The 15136-nt window shown below is 40.2% G+C and overlaps 1 protein-coding gene across 5 annotated transcripts in view; it reads left to right on the top strand.

Annotated features, from left to right (window-relative positions):
• Positions 1-15136, top strand: part of MAP3K20 (mitogen-activated protein kinase kinase kinase 20) — a 90741-nt gene that overhangs the window by 13816 nt on the left and 61789 nt on the right. Inside the window, exon 1 of one of the 5 annotated variants that reach the window (XM_048061620.2) lies at positions 1538-1604. The exons of the other annotated variants lie outside the window; for them this stretch is intronic. The gene's annotated coding sequence lies outside the window, so the exon portion shown is untranslated. Of the gene's footprint in view, positions 1-1537; positions 1605-15136 lie in introns of those variants that run through there. 5 annotated transcript variants of the gene reach the window in all.

The following is a 15136-nucleotide window of genomic DNA, read 5'->3' as shown; positions in this document are numbered from 1 at the left end:
ACGGGGACAAGTTAAATGTCTGTGACCAGCACTGAAATCCACTGCTTTTGCAGTCCCTGGGAGCTCTAATTAAATAATGCACATGCATTGCAGTACGTGGAATAACAAATTATTGTTTCTGATGGTAATAAAGTTGCTGTTGAGTATTTTATTAATCTAATAACATTCCTGGATTGTTGCACGTAAGTGTGTGGTCGATCAAATGCAGTTTAGTGTCTGTGCTGGAGCTGTGATCTGAGTCCTGTCTTTTGGAGTCAGAGTCCAGTTTCTACTCTTTGTTGCATTCAAAGCTGAGTGCAGGAGACACAGTCTTTGGTTGGGGGTCCCCTGAAATACCCGCTATGTGCGTTGCAGCAATGGCATATTGAACAGTGAGTTTTGTTCTCCTAAGAGGGCGGTAAAAATCTCGATAGGACTGGACATGCTCTTCTTTTCTAGCCTTTCCCCCCCCCCCCCCCCCCCCCCTTTTGTCCTTAATTTTTGTCTGGTTACACATGAGTTGCGAGAGGGTCTGGGGCAGAAGATTTCATTGAAAACAAAGTTGAGAAGCATATAGATTCTAAGTTTAAAGGAAGAATCAAAATTAATCTGGTTTTAATTGTAAACGATGCAACTCTGCCTATAAAGGTTATTGCAGGTTTACCTATTGCCACTTATTAAGGTGCTGACAGAGAAAGTTTCCTTTTTAAGAGGACAGTATAAACAGTGTGAGGCAGCTTTCAGACCTGTTTATGTTAGCGAGAGGCTGCAGAGGAACAGCTCCAGCGTTAACCCTTTCTCTCCTACTCAATTAATCGTGCTAGGCCAACGGGGGTGAATAAGGAGCTGCTCTCCTGATCCAGCTTCCTCCAAACTGCCCCGCGTGTCTCCTTGAGTGTGTTTCAGTTCAACTTCCCCCATTCAGCTGCTGGGGAGGAATCCTTTTTGCAAATACACGTTCATTTACTGGATTCATCTTCAGTGTAAATCGTTCTGCATAATTTTCCATTTCAAAAAGCAACCACCACCAAGGAGTTGGGAGGCAGGAGTAACAGTGACTGTGCCCGAAGGCACAGGAGGGGCCTGAGGCCTGGGGCGCATGCCCAGCCCTGGGACCTCTCTGCAAGGGGAAGGGGCCACGTCCATTCCCTTCCTCCTCTCCACCTCTGTCTGGCTGTGTGTTTCACTCCCAAGCTTCCAAAACTTGAGGATCGTCATGGCTGTGTGTTGTTAAGCAAAGCAGAGAGAAAATCATGTCACAAGACTCACCTGCACAAATGGCTGCATTTTTTGTTTGTGTGTGTTGGGCATGTGAGTTTCTAGTATCCATATCAAAAATAAGCATGCTTTATAAAAACAAAAAAATAAAACTAACCTTTGAGTTGCTGTAGGAGAAGCAAGGAAGCTCTTGGTGGACACAAGATGAGATTCAGCTGATTGGAGTTAAGCTCATACTTGGAAGGTGGGGAAGAAACAATAGGCGTGTATGCAGCCTGGGCTGGCATAAGCTTTTAAATGAAAGCTGAGGTTCTCTGCTAACTTCTGTGTAGCAGAGGCAGAAAATGAGAGGTGTGTAGGTTGTTCTGGAAACTTGTTTTAAGATCATCTAGTTGCTGCACCCTCTGGTGAGTGATTGGCATTTTCCAGTGTAGAACCTTTCTCTTCCTTGGAAGAATCACAGAACAAAGAAAATGTAGTGCATGCCAATGTGCAGTTAGCGGGGAAAAAAAGCACAGAAATTACTTTTTGTTTAAGCATATAATAACTTTTGTTTTAATAATGCTAGATGTGTTTGAGACAGACCTATCGAAGGTGATCGCTTATAAATAGCGATTGCTGTTCTTTCATTTCAGTGAACTACGCGCCTTTAATTTTATAAACTGATGAAAAGACTTTTTACTTTGACTTCTTTGGGATGTGTCGGTGTGTGCTGGGGAGAAGAGTGTGATACAAGTATGTAGAAACAGGCAAAATTCAGAGCTGTTGAACTGGTTTTGCTTTTGGATGTTGCCTTGCTAATACCCCCTTTAAGAGTTTGTGTGAGGGCCCTAAAGGCAAGCACGAGATCCATAACCCCACTCTTCAGGTCTACAATCTTTGGAGCTCTGCTCTTCACTTTTGTTTTTTCAGTTGTTCATGACTTCGTACTTTATTGTGAAGCTTTCTCTCTAAGCCATTCTCTCTTCCCTCTTGTGTAGAAGTTGGCAGTAATGTGGTTGCTGGCACTACGTCCCAAGTGCTCTGCTCTGGTCCCATGGCAAACCACTTCCCTGCTGGTGCGGTAGACCTGGATGGAGGGCTGTAATTTCTCACTGACAGGGGATAAGGCTCAGTCCTCCCAGGGTAAACAAGCATACTGCTGTTACTTAATGAATTTGAAATTTGCAGTGTGAAACCTCCTGCCTTCTTATTCTTGTGTTATGTGGTACATTGTAAAAAGGGAGAGATTCCTTGCTTGTTCCAGGCAGTGTTACTGAGATGAACGTTGAGTAATGGCACTAACAGGGTGCCTGCCTCAAGAAATTCTTTCAGGGTAAGTGACACTTGATTCTGTAACAACACTGGCATCGGCTGTTAGCACGAGTGACATGTTCGTTGCCTTGAAACTGTGACCCGAGTTTCTTTTTTGGGAAAGAAAAAACCCGCGGACCCTTTCAAAGACTAGCACAGTTGCTTTGTTTGTCTTTTAAAATCTGTATTTCTGCCTTTTTGCTTGGTCAGTGTTTAGAACCATTAAAAAAGTAAACGTGACATGGGGACCGAGGTCCTGCAGCTAAAGCTCCTTTATAATTACATATTCAGCCACAACAGTACAAAGGAAAATGAGAGTCCCTTTTTCTTTATGTACCACATTTCAGTTTTCCCTTAGGTTTAAATTGGCATTTTGGACTGTGTTCACTGGAGCCACTGAAGAGCTTATCAGAAAAGGAAGGAAACAGAGGGAGGGAAAGAAAGATAGATTTCCAAATGACAACCTTTTGAATAGTCCAAGTTCAATCCCTAAAACAAAAAGTGGAATCTTTTTTTTTTCTAAATAATGTGCTCTACAGTCTCACCTCTCATCTTGAGAAACATGAAAGAACAAGTAAAAGAGATGACCCAAATCACAGAGTTCCTTTGAAAGAAGAAATTCAGCTGTTTTGAACACTTACAATCAAAGGAAGTGGTTTCCCTAATTACATGAACTATGTGAAAGCTCTCAGAATAGCTCTTCCACCCCAGGATTCCTTGCACTTTAGAAGTTTGCATAAAAGCTCACATGGAGAATCAGATGCAAAGTGTTTGATTCATATTTTATTAGGCAGAAGTGAGCATACATTCGTACCTCTGGGTTTGACAGCTGGTTGGGTTTGGACCACAATCCTGGTTTTGATGGATTTCTGTCCTATACTTTAAAATCTTTCACTCTTCAGGTTCTCTGGTGAGACACCCCTTTCAAGAGAAAAGTGGAAATGAAAAAATGGAGAAGGGATAGAGGGGGCCTTTTGTGAGCTTTCAGTTGAGGATTCTTTACTCTGATTAGGCTATTCATCGTTGTAAAAATCCATCCCTGTACACAGCTTTTAAAAGAATGAGCGATTATATTTCCTCTCATTTTAAAGAAGCCATATATCTTAAAATATATATTTTGAAGAATTGGGATCTGAACTCTATAACTTCAGTATAATTCCAGCACCACCATCTACTTCAACCTGTCAAAGTTCTGAATTCAGTACAGCTTTTCAGCAAAAAATTAATCTGTTAGAAGGCTATTACACCTTATGCTTTCTTTTTGTACATACAAAATAATAAAGGTATGTTAGTCTGAACTAAACAGTATATATATAAAAACAGGCAGGATACTTGTAAAGGCTTAAGATCTGTGTTCCTCAAAATTTCCTGTTCAAAAAAAGGTTGTGTTTTGTTTTTTTGTGTTTTTTTTTTTTTTTTGGTGGTATGGGAGCAATGGGAACAAGTTGTATCATTAAAGGAGAACTTAAAGCAATATCAAGATAATTGTCAGTTGTAGGTACCTACAGTTAGATGCATCATTTACCCAGTTGAAATGCTTTGTTTTAATAAAACTCCAAATTTTGGCAAAGCAGAGTATAATTTGTTTGTTTGTTTTGGTAGGAAATGTTTTTATTTCTCAAACAGTTTTATTAGCTAAAATCATAGTTAGATTTTAGCAAGAATTATGAGCCTCTGTCCTCTAAGTGCTAGAGATAGGTATCTAGTCTTTACCTGGTTAGGACTAAAAATGATACTTCCTTGCCAAACTGTGTCTGAAACTGATAGGACAGTCCCTGAAGGCATGATATGCAGTTACTAGTGGGTGAAATCTTAATTAACTATATTTGCCAGCTTTGTAATAATGGGTAATAGTGGGTGTCTTCTGGATGGACAGGATCAGCCAAACTCTCATTATACTTAGTGATAATAAGAAATCACTACCTGTTTGAAGAGAAGAGAGGTGTTTCTTTGGGTGCTTTTTTCCTACCAATACTGCGTCTTTCCTGTAAGAGGTAACCATCTGAAGCTCCATGTCTTCCTTTTCCAGGCAGAAGGAAAGACTTTTCCCTGGAATCAGGGCACAGTGTCCCAGAAGCAAGCACCCTCAGCAGACCAGTAGTGTTGCAAGTACAGAGCGCAGCACAGTAGCAGCACATACTGCACAGGAAGATAAATGTTGCGTAGCCATGCAGTGCGCTGGCAGGGTACTGGCTGGGTAGGAAGGAGTTCTGCCTATGCCTTCTAGAGACCTGTGTCTTGGGCAGTGAAGCTTTGCAATCAGCTTTGTTGGAGGATGATATCGTTTGGATGAAGGAGAATGCTTAAGGTTATCCCAGCCTTACTTGTCTTGAAGGTGGCATGGAGACGCACATTTGCTCGTGTCTGGTCTTTGTTGGGGGTTGATTTCCCTCCATTCGTAAATCAGAACGGTTCTCAGATAAGTTTTTGCATACCTCTTGCACTGGAAAGTGGGAAGCAGTGGTATATGTGATGCTGTTACTTGTCCACACCAAAAAACATGCTCCAAGTTTGAATGTGCTTAGTGCCAGTGACGTAGCATGTAGCTCCTGGGCCCTGGATCTGGCTGCTGAGGTCTGTTCGTTGTAATGGACTTTACCAATGTAACCCTTGTCGCACCCGGAGCAGTCAGTGTGGGGGGACTGTGGGTGCTGCTACAATAGGGCTCTTACAGTTATATGTTTGAAGGACTGATAAGATACATTAATGAAGAAAGAAAAAGCTAACTAGGTAGCATTTGCGACAATGTGTAGTACTGAGCACTTCCATGAGTGCTGAGCTCTGTGTTTTTCCCAGCACTGTTTTCTGCCTCAGGAAATGTAGGGTCAGATAGACCTCTGTGGAGCTCCACCAGGAAACTGGGTGAGATGCTCACCAGGCAGAAGTTAAACTGTGAGACATTTATCCTTCTCCTTAGTGTCTCCTCCTATTGTTTTTCTTCTGATGTGTAGATCTTTACTCCATCAAACAGTTGAAGGAGGTGCCTCACCTTGAGACCTGTCTGGCCAAACTGGAGGAGGGACAACTATTTGGAGATACAAATTGATTTTGCTGCACTCAGGTTCAGGCTGGATCTTTCATTAGCTAAAGCATGTTGTCCTCTTAAGCTTTTCAGGTACAGCCCATGGGAGAGAGGTTTCATTATTACGCAGCACAACGTGACTATGGCCCTAAAGTTCCTGTGAGCTCATGAAATACGATGTTCCAGCTTCCTCTTTACTGTTTCATTTATTACAGGTCCTCAGGAAGCACAGTGCAGAGTGATAGAGGAAATAGTGTGAGTTATTTTGAAATCACAAAATAAAGTATCTCAATTTTCTGTCTGGCCTTTTAAGTGTTCTTAAATTCCCATTAGTTTTCTATGCGGTCCTCCTCACATTTATTTCTGTCTGGAATTTTTCTAATAAAATGACGAAAGAGAAAATTAAGATGAACTCTGAAGGTGCAGGTTACTGGTATGTAAGTAGAAACTCACAAATGGAGAAATGACAAAGCTGAATGTGGTTGCAAGATGTTCTTTCCCTTTACACGTTTCCCCTAAAATACACTGTGGTTAAGTAGCGGAGTATTATTGCAGTAGTGTTGGTTTTGCATTCAACTGTCTATTTACTGCTTTTTCCTACATCCGTATTCTTATAGAAATTGTGGTATGCTTGTACATGCAAGTTAGAGCAGTTTGAGAATTAATTGCAGGTGTGACACTGATTTCTTCCACGCAACTCCCTTAAGAGGAAATATACCTGGTTGCATTTGCTCTCTTCTGCAAACCATCAGAAAGAATCAGGAAGGGGTCTCGGGCTTCACATTCCAAGTTAGGCTCGTAATTCAGTTTTGCTTTTCCTGGTGGGTTCTAACCACAGAGTCAAGTTTGCAGCATAGACATGCATCAGGGTTGCTGTACAGCTGCTCATTGTGTCATAACTGGGGAAGGAACTGCCTTTGGGGCATTACTGTTTGACTGGAGAAGAGTAGTCAGAATTCTGGCTTAATTTGGAATCCTGATACAGAAGTTGTGCAAGTCCACTGCTCTTTGTAGGTCTGTTGTTCATAAAACTCAGAGCCACTACCTTCGCAGGATACAGGATCAGTCTGTAAATAGTATCTGTCACTCTTCTAGATAGGGTCTTCTAGATTTCCAGTTTCTGCAGAATTCAGAGATGCTGGTATTCAGGTTATTGCCTTTTAAAAAATATATATTTTGAGGCTTACAGCTTGTATTCATATATAGATAAAGTTAAAAAAGAAGAAATGAAGGTTTCTTTTCTGAAAACAAGTTTAGTATAATGAGGAATAGAAATAGTTCTTAGTAAGCAGATGGTTGGTTAGAAATAAGTCTATATAAGGAAGTCATCAAAGAAAAGCTACATCAGAAAGATATAGAACAGAAGTACTAATAAATTTGTTTTTGATACTAAAATTATTTTTTAAATATTGCTATTTTCCCCTAAAGTTCTTATTTTAGTCATTGTTTTATTTGAAATTTTTTAGCCTTAATGGCAAAAGATTGAGGTTCCATGAAGGCAGTGTGAAGAATCCTCCCCAAAAAATAAACACTGGATCTACTTTAAATAAAAGTAAAAGCTTCAGATTTCAGGAGTTTTGTCTTGTTTACTCACTTGGAGAAGGGACAGGTCAGGTTTTGGTGCAGTGTGGTGTCCCGTGTTCCCAGAGGCTGTTCTTGCTTATTGTTAATCTAAAGTAGGTGAAAGGGAGATCTGCCTGTAACCTGAGGCATGAGGGATGCTTACTGCTTAAGTAGAGAAAGAAGATGTGGTAAGTCACATTCCTATAATGCATAGTGGTCAGAGATTCAAATTATAATGATGACTTACTTTCTTGAAAACCCCAGATCTTGTGAACTTGTGCCATGGCATAAGTAAATGTGGTGTGAGCAATGCTTCTTGTAACTGGAGGAATCTCAGACACTTCAAGAGAAGAATTGTCTGTAACTAGCAACTATTTTCTCTCCTTCATTTTATGTCGGCTGGTTACAGCCAGAATTTCTCTGCTGAAAATTTTGTCTTTTCAAAGTAGGTGGTCTCTGAGTAGGGAGCAATTCTGTGGTTTTCTGTAGTACCCAAGGAACAGGTAATTTTTGAGTGATAACTGAGGGGAAGCCTTCTACAGAGCACTGATAGCCCATTTGGAAAGCAAAACCCCACATGGTTCCCCAGCGATTGCTGTTAAAATTTAACAGGGAGGTATTGCATCTTGTGCTATTTTCATGAGAGTGGGGCAGCCTGTCCTGTTGGGGAAAATTTTCTGGGATTTTAACAGTCACTGGGGTTCTTGTAAGTGGGTTCCCCATCAAGCATCACCCCTATCATTAGCTACAGTAGGTTGGGCTTAAATGATGCTAGATGGGCTTACAGTGAGTGTTCATCAAGAACATGACAATTTTTTTTCTTGGTCAAAGTACAGTTTTTGTGATCGAATTTGAGGAAATACTTCAGAACAAAGATGATAATTGGTTCAGAAGAGTGGAGCAGGTTCCATGACTACAGCTGCTGTTATCTTTGTTGGTGTCTTAGCGCTAACTGGTCAGCAAAAGCCACTGTATAATGAGATTAGACTTATTCTTCTGAGTTGTCTTATCCAGATCCCTTACTAATACTCTGCAGACCTCAGGCTGAAAATCAGTGCTCTAGCTGGATAAATATGGACTTAGTTCAGATACCTCTTTGACGTTATTTTCTCTGCTTATGTTCCTAAGCGCTGCAGAAAACTTCGTTGAAAGGTGTTTAGTTTTGCCCATCACTGTCATACCAGTATGTCTTTCCACAAGGTTGATAGGAGATTTGTAGTGACTTTGATCTCAGAAATAGTTTCCATAGATATTATTCCATTTGTTGGGTTTGAAAAGATTAAGATGTTGCATATTAGCCATGATACCCGTAATATTTTTGGCTGGAGGATGAGAGTGGAGTGGAGTGAGCAGGAGGCCAGAAAGTTTTCATGTTTAATTATTCCCTGGTATTTTCAAAATATTGTGGGTTTTGCTGCTGTACTCCATTATTCAAAGCAAGTTTGTGTTCAGAATCCGTGAGAGGAAATGGAAAAGTTTCCTGACATTGAGAGAAGAAATAATTGCTGAAAACAGACTGCTCTATGGGAGCTCAGGTATTTCAGACGTGCTGTTCAGTCCACACATCAATTGTTTCTACTCAGTTGCTGGTGTTGCTTTGCAGTTGGAGACAGCTTCTCACTGTAAATTGACCTGAATAAAATATTTATGATATTGCTTATTTCTAAACTCTTACACCATTACAAATACATAGTTTACATGTTTTGAAGGTTCTACTAACTGTGAATACATATATGTGATATCTGTGCCTTTTTTTTTTTGTAAATGGTAGCGTAGTCGTACCTCAAAATGCAATTTTCAACCTTTTTAAGCCTTTTGTAAGGATTTTCTGCAGGCAGTGTAGTTGTTTAATTTTATCCTAGATGCTGCAGCTTCTTTTATACAGCCTCTTCTCTTTTTAACCCCGTCATGGGGAAGACCAGCATGATCCTGCAATCACTTGGTTACTTCTGGGTGGACTCTGTTTGCTCAGCTGAGGTCCTGCAGTGGCAAGATCAAGTCAGTTAGCTTCATCTAAATTCTTTTTACTGTATAAGGCAGAGGGTCTACTGCCACATAGCAAGGAAAAATCTTACTGTGATTTTTGGGAGGGACTAACTTGCTTTCCATGAGCTGAGCAAACCTTTATTTTACGGTATTTTGATGGGGATGTTCTGAATTCACTAGATAGTATTTCTAATGCCATAATCTTCAAATTATCTTTAAAACTGCCAAGTTATATTGGTATTAAAGTTTACAGGACATTGTGAAACTCGGTTTTCTTTTCAAATGGTCAATATCCAATATATTTTACTACTAAAAAAAATGCTACAACGTAGAAGTCAATGCAAGGTATTTTAAATTGTCTGTTTCTGCCACTGTATTTCCAAAAATGAGAATAAAAATTGTGTGGTGATATAATACAGCAGATTTTAAATGACTATAAGACAATTGTATAGCAATGAGAGTTTGTTACTTTCCTTTATTTTTCCACTTTCAATCTCTGGAGCTTCAACAGTGTAGGACGTAATTTTGGATGCAAATCTGATGCTTTGAAACGTGCTCAATCAAAATTCTTTTAAATACATGTTTTATATGTCATAGTAGATGTACTTAGGAGAATGTAATTCTGCTGTTTACAACATTGCTGGTGGTATCAATCTGAGAATGTAATTTAACCCTTATTTTCTATATGGTTTACAAAACAGTATCCCAATAACACTGAATATATGGCTGTCTTCTAAGTCATAAGAAATGCTAAGTTTTAACTTCTCAGTAATGGGCTATAAAAAAAAGCTTTTAATAGGGTAAGTGGTCCTCTAAGTGAATACAAAAAATGAACCCCAGCCTCACACAACTTTAAGTAAGATGCAGCAATAGTTTTAAGTACTGTGAGTGCCTTTTGAGATAGTTGATAACACGTTTGTGCTGTGAGAGTGCCACACTCATCAAAACACGTGATAACTGTTTATTGCAGTTAAAAGATCTCACTGAGGATCCTTTGATTTTGCCATGCTGATGTGTTTTTCTTCCTGCTTTCTTATTATCAAAGACAATTTGATAGGTTTAACAAACATTCTGTTCATGGGATTATCAGTGCGCTTTGCTTATTAATAGCCTTCTTTTTGGAGACACCAGAGCACAAAACCTTTTTTTTTTTTCCTTACAAAACTTTGAGAAAGCAGACAAAACAGTAGGCAAATTCCGAAGTTTTTAGTTTGTATCTGCTCGATTTTCTTTTTAGTGTTCCAAACTGTAGTAATTGAATAATATCCCTGCTGAATAATTGTTCTTAGGTGTTGTATATTTCTGAAACTCTTTAGGTCTTCCTTTATTTATTGCATGTTTTGACTTGAATGTTTATCACCAATAATAGATTGTGGAATGAAAATAATCTAGAAAGAGCTAAATTACATAAACTGTTTCCATATCCTGCTCATTAAGAGCTATATTCAGTTTAACTCTTTAAAAAGGATAGAAAGAATGAAGTAATGAAAAATAATTTGCTTTGGGTAATTTCTGGCTCCTGTCAAAACCTTAGCATTATTTTCAAAGAATCTCCTTGGCATTGTATAATATTTATGTTAAAACATGTAAAACATAAATATCTTCTGGAAAAGTATCTGTTTTTTGGTTTAATGATTTGTCAGCATTACATAAAGAAATCATAAACCTGTAGTTTTAGTTGCTGATTATTTTTCAGACATAATATTCAGGCAATGTTTTGGGCTCCTTTACCCAGGGAAATGAATCTTATATGATAGCTCTGCCTCCCTCCTTCCAATAACTTCTGAGCTAATTTACTCTCCTATTGTCAGCTGTGTTTGAGAAAGGATTGAGCAATATTTTATTCTCACCTTTCATAGTTTTCATAGAGGAGAGAGGATCCCCCCCCCCCCCCCCAATAGATTAAAAACTGTATTGTAAGGGGCAGTGTAGTGTATTAGACATGAATTAATTCACAGGAAAGCACTTCTGAGGTATTGGGAAGCTGCAATTTTAATGGACACTGAATGAATGTATTTTTCATCAGAGATCTGTAAATAAAGGTTTAGGATTAATCTGTGTTAGCATTCTATTTTTTTTATTTGATTTGATTGTTGGAATCATTTTAATAAAGCATCAGCTGGCCTCTTACAGCTGCCCTTTTAATAGACTGTAAAGACATGAGAGTTGCTAAGTCGCAAACCTCCCAAGAACATGACAAAGGTCAAAGCCTTTAAACTGCTACAAGACTTGGAAAAAAAATCTTTTTAAAGCTGCCTTAAGTGTGTATAAAATACCTCCTTAATGAATGTGACAAACATTTCTTTGGAAAAGTAAATAACCAAACTATTGCACAATATAATAATAAATATTAGAAGGCACTTAAGGATTGTTGTATTAATCAGATTCCTTGAGTAGCTAACCATTTCTAACCCTGTAATTTTGCACAGAGCGACGGTGTCTCTTGCTGTGCAATTAACTGATTTATTAACAGCAGAGTTTGTTGGCTGCTGGCTGCCTTGATGTCCTTGCATTTATTTCCCATGTAAGTCCCAAACCAGCGGGCTCAGACCAGGGTAGAAGGCAGGCAGTACTTTGTCCTTTCCAGCCAGCTGCTCCACAGGTACCCAGAAGAAATGGTGATTAAGTTGCTGTGGGACTGCTTTGTCCAGACTTGAGCAAAAAAGTCTTTTGATGCTGAGAAAACACTGTAGACAGATGTTCTTTTGCAGATCCAGCTGTGCTGGTGGAATACATTCCGAGCTCAAGCTCTCAAATCATTTCTCTTGACTAGAAGTGTGAGTTTAACAACTTTCCAGCCCATTTTCAGGGCAGAGAAGAGTAACTCCATCAGAGTGAGTAGATTGGTCTTTGCTAACTTCAGCTGAATTGGGACGGGAGCTCTGACGAGAGCAGCTGGTGTGAGGAGCTGGCAGGCAACAACACAGCTGTACGCAGAGTGCCTCGGTCCGCAGCCTTGCTGCGTCTGCGGCTGCAATTAAAGATTTGACGATGAGGCCTTTTCTGCGTTCCGGAGTAGTGCCAAATCAGCATCGGATGGCCATTGCCCACACCTGCAGTCAGCGCTGACCTTGAAGATGTTTTCAGAGCTAAGCTGCTTGCTGTTCCCTCCATGTACCTCAGCAGGCCTTGGGTCTACTGGCACCAACACGGTGTCGCCCTGAGCAGGAGGCCTCGGAGGAGGAGCTGCTGGAGGCTGGTGGGGCCCTGTGCAGCTCAGGCCTTCCCCTGGCAGGGCGGCTTCTCGCCTCTTGATCCACATCTTGGTGGATCTGTAGGGCAGAGTAGGCATAAACGCAGTGACAGCAGGCTGCTTGGAGCTAGCACATGGTGTCTCTGCGGCTTGCTTCGACCACTAATTGTGCTGCTGGCCACACTGAAAAGCCACGTTGATGATGTCTGTTCAGCAATTGCTAAATACTGACAAGGCCAAGAAGAAAACCCTGATTTTACTTGCTGAAAACATTCAAGATACTAGTTATTTCTGCATAGCTATTTGGACTAGAAGGGTGAGAGCAATACTAGCAGCTCTCGAGGCAGCTGTAGTAGCGTGTCAGCCATAGATGAGGTAATTGACATTTTCACTTATGTCAATAGGCAGAGATTAAACAGGCATAAAAAGAAATTATCCATTAAGCACTGTGATCCAGTCCATGGTTCATAGTACACAATTAGTTTGTACACTGAGGGATTATCTGAGTTCCTACTTATACTGTAGTTGTGTCACAAATAACTTGACTGGGTTTGATTTACATTAGTGCTACAAGAACCACTAAGTGAGAATTTAGTTAAAATGTTTTTAATGTAATTTACTCAGACCTTGACTTTCTTTATAAAATTCAACCACTATCAAGAGTGTGTATTAGGTTTGTTTAGACTTCTGAATCTTTTTGCCTTCAAGAAGTGGTATATAGTCTGTTGTTCCCTTTAGCAGCACTCAGGCAAGGAACACCGTTTCACCCATGCTTGTGGTGTAACTACAAGGTTGATAGTTTTAGCATGGTTTGTTGATTGATAACAAACAGACTGTGACTAAGCTTATCATGGGACTGAACACAATATTCAACTCCATTGCAATCACCTTGTCTGTCTGAAGAAGTCCAAGAAGTTTGTATCAGTGTGTGTGGGGTGTGCCTTTCCTTCATCTGAGCATCCTCTAGTTCTGTTTCAATCCAACATTAAAAAAATATATATATAATAAAGTAACTGAAGACTTGTTACTTGCCTTCACCATGGCTTTAGAAGGAAATTGATGCTCATTTAGGTTATATAAGATAGATAGCACCTTTACCAAAGGAAGCGAGTGTGTCATACCCAAGCCATAGAGGGCTGAGTTCTTAAATGGCCTCCAGGTAGATAGATGCATTGTAAGATTTTCTTCCAGGCATCTAGGAATTTGGGATTTAACAATGAGTTTGGTGCTTAAAGGTGATTCTAAATATTCTTGTAAGTGCCTAAGAGGCCTTTGAAATACTGGTCTATAACTATCACTTTATAATTTGTTATGTGAAGGTCACAATCTTTCATTGAAATATGGCACCTTCTGGTCAAAAATAGTACAAAAGCTTCAAAGATGTGGATTGACTTGCATCTGATTCTCGCTGTAAGGAGTAGGTGTCTTTAAATTGCCTAATATATTTCACAGCTGATCTACAGCAACTGAAAAGAGCAAAGCATGAAAGGAATAGTCTAGAATTGCTAGTGCTAACAGCAGAGTGATTAAAACTGTTTAGAAAGGATTTCTTTTACGAGTAATGGTCCTTAGAAAGAGTTGGCAATTTCTTCTTCTCTGGTTCCTAATTTGGGATATCTGTGTGCAATTAGAAGGTGCCTTTCCTTATGCTTAGATGGAAGCTTGCTTTGGCGTCTGTTAAATCCAAGTTTAGAATATGAACGTCAATTTTAAGATGATGTTAATAGCCTCAGTCGACACAGCATTTCTTCAAACTCCTGGAATGTGATCTTCATGTGCAGTATACTGTAAATAAGATAATCTTGGAAATTCAGAAATAATTATTTCTAAGTAATGAGAGCAGTTACAGCCCCTCCTGTTGCCCAGTGGCTCCAGTGGGGCTCCTGCGGGCTCAGCAGCCTCTTGTGTGGGGCTGGCAGCAGCCAGTGGGCCTGGCTGCGGCGGGGCAAAGGGCTGCGCTCCTTGCCTGTGCTCATCCCACAGTGGTTTTGGTCATTCTCCAAAAGATTTGTCTAGTGCTACTTCTGTGGCAAGGACCTGAATGCCTCATACCCCAGGAAAGTTAAACAGGGGGCCAGTCATTTCAATTCTCTCACAGCCTATTTCGGTACGTATGTTGTAAATGTCAGCAAGTAGTGTGCACAGTATTTTGAATACATGGATTTTAAGTACTGTACAAGAAGATGGTTGTATTCAAGAAAAGATGGTTGATTCAAGAAAAGACAGCCTAGAGAGTTTGTCCAATGATGCTTGTGGCCTGGTGTACCTGTTTCATTTCTAACAGTATTCAGGTAGACAGTCAAGGAGTACTGGGTCTCTTGTTTATCCAGCAGGAGTGCTGGTAGGAATTAGAGGACATTCCCCAATTTAGTATTTCCTGAAGAAGATTAAAGCATAATACAAAAAATTTTTGAAGCGTAGGGGGCTCTGCTAGCCCACGGAGGTAGAGTTTTGAATGAGTAGGCTGTCACCAGTATCCCAGAGGATGCTACCGAAGGGGGTTGGAGGGTGCTGCTGGTACAACCTGCAGTGCTGCAGCTGCAGGAGTCTGGCGCAGAGCAGGTGGAGGGCAGAGCTCCTGCTGCCACAGCCCTGCCTGGCATGGCAGATCCCGCTCAGACCCTGCAGCTGCCTCTAGGAGTGTATCTGTTCATCTGCAGGCAAGTCTTCCTACATTCACTTAGATAGCTGCCAGTTAAGTTCTTGGATGGCCTTGCGGATGAGTCGTGGCCTGCAGTGTGATTTTCTGGGAACAACATAGGTTTTAAAAATGATTTTTCTGATACTGTCTGTAAGTAATGCATTGTTAGAGGAAAAAAAGTGTAATGTTATATATCTGTATTTGCACAATACTTACATTTGTTTAAAAAAATGTTTCTAAA

The sequence above is a fragment of the Anser cygnoides genome, chromosome 6 (genome assembly GCF_040182565.1).
Source record: "Anser cygnoides isolate HZ-2024a breed goose chromosome 6, Taihu_goose_T2T_genome, whole genome shotgun sequence".
In the NCBI taxonomy this organism is placed as follows: domain Eukaryota; kingdom Metazoa; phylum Chordata; class Aves; order Anseriformes; family Anatidae; genus Anser; species Anser cygnoides.
This window is presented reverse-complemented; position numbering and strand designations above follow the sequence as displayed.